We start from the raw sequence: 5443 nt of genomic DNA, 5'->3' as shown, positions 1-5443 counted from the left end.
TTCTTGTCTACTTTCTTATCATTATTATTTATTTATTTTATGTTTTTTTAAACATTTTTTAATACCATAAATTATTTTTCTCAACTTTTGTTGGTATTTAAGACAGAGTAGGGTGATGAAATAGTTAAAAGCTTCGTATAAGAAATTTAACCAAACAAAAGAAAACTTGTCTCAGAAGTAATTGATAATGAACTTGAAAGAAGTCATCGTTTAACAATTTCCTGGTAAAAGCTTGATGATTAAGGAACATTTGACTCAGTCTTTCAAACAGTTAATTAAAATTAATTTGTTACAACATGCAAAATGCAGTAGAAAGCAGTTACTGTAACAGTTTGATATTGTCCCAGCAGGTATTACATATTCTTGCAAGTTATTATGTTCTCAAGTTTATATACTATTTTTTTTCTTTTTAAGTTCATTCCCTTTTCAAAAATATAATTGTCAGTCTGTATTTCATTCCATGGCTTAAATTTGTCTCCCTTTAGTTGAACATTGTCTTTCAGAGATAGTGAGAAGATGCCGACTTGACTGCATGTTCAACAACAGAGAGAAGCTGTCATCAACCAACTTTATTGTTACATTTTTTACAACTGATTCATAATATAGGATTATCTTGTACTTGGTCACACAGAAGTCACTGTAGAATGAACAGTTTTACATCAGCAGCTCAAGCCAGATGTTGAGATGTTAAACTGTTATCATTTCTAGATAACGAGTACTCTGAAATCACATATTTTACATCAGCAGCTCAAGCCAGATGTTGAGATGTTAAACTGTTATCATTTCTAGATAACGAGTACTCTGAAATCACATATTTTACATCAGCAGCTCAAGCCAGATGTTGAGATGTTAAACTGTTATCATTTCTAGATAACGAGTACTCTGAAATCACATATTTTACATCAGCAGCTCAAGCCAGATGTTGAGATGTTAAATTGTAATCATTTCTAGATAACGAGTACTCTGAAATCATATATTTTTAATTAGTGCGTCATTAAAAATTATTGCTGTCTTATCATATAACATTTATTCTGTATGTTCTGAACTTTGTTGAATGGGGTTGGAAAATAAAAGAAGACAAAGATATTGCTTTGTTTTGTTATTTTCTAGTTTTCATCTAAAATTTGACTTATATTTAAATCAAATACATAGTCTATTATTCACAAACACCCATACATGTATGTATCAAATAATTATTGGAAAAAAGTTACATCTCTATAGTTAAGATAGAGCACACAATCAATTGTAGAAAAAGTTACAGATCTCTCTATAGTCAAGATAGAGCACACAATCAATTGTAGAAAAAGTTACAGAGCTTTCTATAGTCAAGATAGAGCACACAATCAATTGTAGAAAAAGTGACAGAGCTCTCTATAGTCAAGATAGAGCACACAATCAATTGTAGAAAAAGTTACAGAGCTCTCTATAGTCAAGATAGAGCACACAATCAATTGTAGAAAAAGTGCCGAGTAAATCATTAAGAACCCTCTATACACTGCACACTAAAGAGTTCTGATTCTGTGGTATTTTTATGTAGTTAGAGTAATCTGCCCTTAGTTCTGAAATAAAATAAATTGAAATTTACAAGTTATCGATCAATTTCTAATCAATTCAAGCATTCTTAACATTTTGATGGGCCAAGATGAATTAATTGAAAACCTCATCTGCATGCTTTTACACCACTTAGGTAAACAACAGTGATTTCTGTTCATCAAAACTTTGTTGACTTTGAACATTTCTCCTGGCGGTAAAAGCCAGGCACCCTGTGTAAAAAAAAAATGTCAAGGTCACACGACTTTTGTTTTTAGCATAACATTTGTAAACAGCATTGAATTGAAGCATGCAAAGGTGAGGAATATGTTCTGAAAATCTTTTTTTGAAGATTGTATTATTATCGAAATCCTCGGTCGACCGACATTTATTTCTTGGGGCTTAAAAATCATGGTATAGCCTCTTCAACTTTTCTGCGCATGCACACAATAAGGAAAAACTTTCATCTTGTGGCAGACAGAAATTATTTTTTCTCCACAGAAAGAGATTTTTTAGGTTTTGAAATCTGTAATTTTTTTTAAACATGATAGTACTTTCAAGAATCGAACAAAATTTGTATGAGTTCTATTTTTGTCAATTTTCCAGTTTTTGCGTCACTGTGTCGTTTTAAAGAATTCAACATGTTCAAATAAATGTTTTACGCTCATGTCAGTTAAAAAAAAATCAAACATAATTATGTACATTCGTCAGAGAGAAAAGCTGCATGGTGTTACATTGAAATTGAACAAACTCTTTGTGCTACATTAACTTAAAGGTATTTTAGACCCCCTTCCCCCCCCCCCCCACACACACACACAAAGAAGCTATACATAGAGAGGTAAATAAATAAATATTTCAGCAAGAATAATTCATTAAACTCTCCCTTAAAAATTCTCTTTCTTCATATTCAATCAATGGTCATGTATTAAAGGTCTCACTCTCCTGCAAAATTTTTTTTTTAGAGTTTTTGAATTTGTACAATAAACGTAATAAAAAATGTTTCTTAAGACCCCCTCAGAAATGTGGAACCCTAGCAATTTGATATGTACAGTAGAATGACGTATAAACGAAAGTGGTTTGTAAACCCACAGATGGTTTTTAGCTCACCCGATCCAAGGGCTAATGAGAAGTGACCCCTTCCACAAAATATGTAGAAGCTCACCTATGCAAATGACTATACATCTGTAATGTGAAGTGCCCCCTCCCACAAAAAAGGTTTTTAGCTCATTTGAGTTTTTGTCTCACCAGAACCAAAGACGAATGGGAGAGCCCCCCGCTCCCCCAAGCTAATGAGAAATTTCCACCTCCCACAAAATAGGTTTATAGTTCATCAGAGCCAAAGGCTAATTAGAAGTGTCCCTCTCTCAGAAATTAGGTATTTAGATCACATGAGCCAAAGGCTGATGAGAAGTTTCCCCCCTCCCATAAAATATGTTTACAGTTCACCTGAACCAAAGGTTAATGAGAAGCCCCCCCCCCCCCCCCCAATGGGTTTTTAGCTCACCTGAGCCAAAGGCTTATGAGATGTATCCCCCCTCCCACAAAATAGGCTTTTAGCTCTACTGAGCAAAAGACTTAATGTAATAAGTGTCCCTCCCACAAAATAGATTTTAGCTCACCTGAGTCAAAGGCTACTTAAAAGTAATTTGTCTCACTCTCTATTGAATTTTTACATTTTCCATCTATTAAAGAAACACTGAGTCAGAAAAAAAGTGAAACATACCTACTGACATGCATATAAATTCAAGTTTGTTCAAATCATGGCCACTGAGATAGAACTGTGAGAAAATGGAGTTTTACATTTTTGATGTATATATGTACATAAAAAAAGGGGGGGCTTAGAAATCTTCTTCTCAAGAACAGGGCCATGATAAGTCATTTCAATTAATATGCAGGCATCCTCGGGTATTCTTCATTTAAGTTTGTTCAAATAATAGCCTCAAGGAGTAGAGTGTAATACATTACGGGATCAGAGTGGGGCTAGCTAGCAAGACAGGATCAGGATGGGACTATAGCCTAAAAACAGGATCAGGATGGGGCTATAGCCTACAAAACAGGATCAGGGTGGGGCTATAGCCTACACAACAGGATCAGGGTGGGGCTATAGCCTAAAAACAGGATCAGGATGGGGCTATAGCCTACACAACAGGATCAGGGTGAGGCTATAGCCTAATATTTACATTCAGTGTAATTTTTCTTTATTATTGGAAATATACAACATTAAATACTATATAGCACACACGAAACCCTGTCACTACGCGAAAGAATACACAAAGGGAACTATATGCATTTTCAATACTCTAGGAACACAAAAATGTACATTGTTTTGGTTCAGTTTAATTTAAAACAATTACCTTATTAAATTATTATAAGAATATTACAATTGTACATTTAAAATTAATTTGTATTTTTTCCCCCTCGCAATATTCATTTCAGTGTGTTATTTAACTTTCCATGTCACAACGGTTCTTACGTCTATTAAGCACATCAGTTCTTAAAGGCGCTAAATTCATAAAAAAAAATTAACGAAATTAACAATTATGAAGAGATAAAATTAGAGAATGTAAATATAAGCATTGAATTCTTATTTTTGGATGTCGTTGGTCCTATAACAGCACCTGTCCATGCCGACAAACTATCATACCGCGCTAACGCGCGGTATTCAATTTGTCGGCACGGCCAGATGCTGTTATAGGAGCGACGACATCCAAAGAATAAGAATTCAATGCTTAACAAAACAGGAACAGGATGTGGCTATATAGCCTACAAAACAGAATCAGGGCGGGGCTATAGCTTAAAAACAGGATCAGGGTGGGGCTATAGCCTACAAAACAGGATCAGGGTGGGGCTATAGCTTAAAAGCGGGTCAAGGTGGGGCTACAGCCTACAAAACAGGATCAGGTTGGGGCTATATACATGTAGCCTACAAAACAGGAACAGGATGTGGCTATATAGCCTACAAAACAGGATTAGGAGGGGATATAGCTTAAAAACAGGGTCAGGGTGGGGCTATAGCCTACAAAACAGGATCAGGTGGGGCTATAGCTTATAAACAGGGTCAGGATGGGGCTACAGCCTACAAAACAGGATCAGGGTGGGGCTAGAGTTAAGATTGTGATATTTGAAATTCAAAAAATCTTTTAAAGAGTAGTAGCAGGGACGTACATAAAATTAAATTCGTTGCATTCCATACTTATCACGTGATCACATACTATATATATCCTCACTCATTCATGTTCGATTATCGAGTCTCGCTATAACCTACGGGTATACACATATATTTAAAAATGAGATAAACATTATGTATTTGATATTTTATGTATGTTTATGGTTCTGAATGTATTGATTAATGAAAAAATTATTTATAATAGACAGAATCAATATTATAATTATATAAGGCAATGCAAAATAAAAGGTTATAGCGAGTACCATTCCTAACATATGAGTTCTTTTCATTACTCTCATACTTAGAATATAATTGTTTTATATTCGGACGAACATAGTGAGGGAGAATATAATTATTAACCCTGTATAGTAGGGCCATGCAACATATAAAGAACGAGGGCGCTTTTGATTGGCATTCGGCAGGAATCTGGGCGCACTTGAAAAGTGAAAATTTCATTGATCTGTCACATGAAATTTTAGCATTCTTTTCATGTATCGGGTTCCTGTGAAATAGGAAAGGGCAATATTTTCCCGATATTGTATTCTGATTTGCTAAAAGAGAACTTGAAAATTGGCTAGATGAGTCATTTGGTACAAAATCTTACATTTTAAACACGTTTTTCTAAAAATTTGCTATCTCTGGGTCATCTCTCCATGATTTTGAAACGTTATTTGTGTGCATTTTAATTCAAAGGAACTAACAAACATTTGTAAAAAATGGAAAGGAGGCCCAGAGACGATAAAAAAT

The sequence above is a fragment of the Saccostrea echinata genome, unplaced genomic scaffold (genome assembly GCF_033153115.1).
Source record: "Saccostrea echinata isolate AGI-Se365-2 ecotype Australia unplaced genomic scaffold, CSIRO_AGI_Sech_v1 ptg000046l, whole genome shotgun sequence".
Classification (NCBI taxonomy): domain Eukaryota; kingdom Metazoa; phylum Mollusca; class Bivalvia; order Ostreida; family Ostreidae; genus Saccostrea; species Saccostrea echinata.
This window is presented reverse-complemented; position numbering follows the sequence as displayed.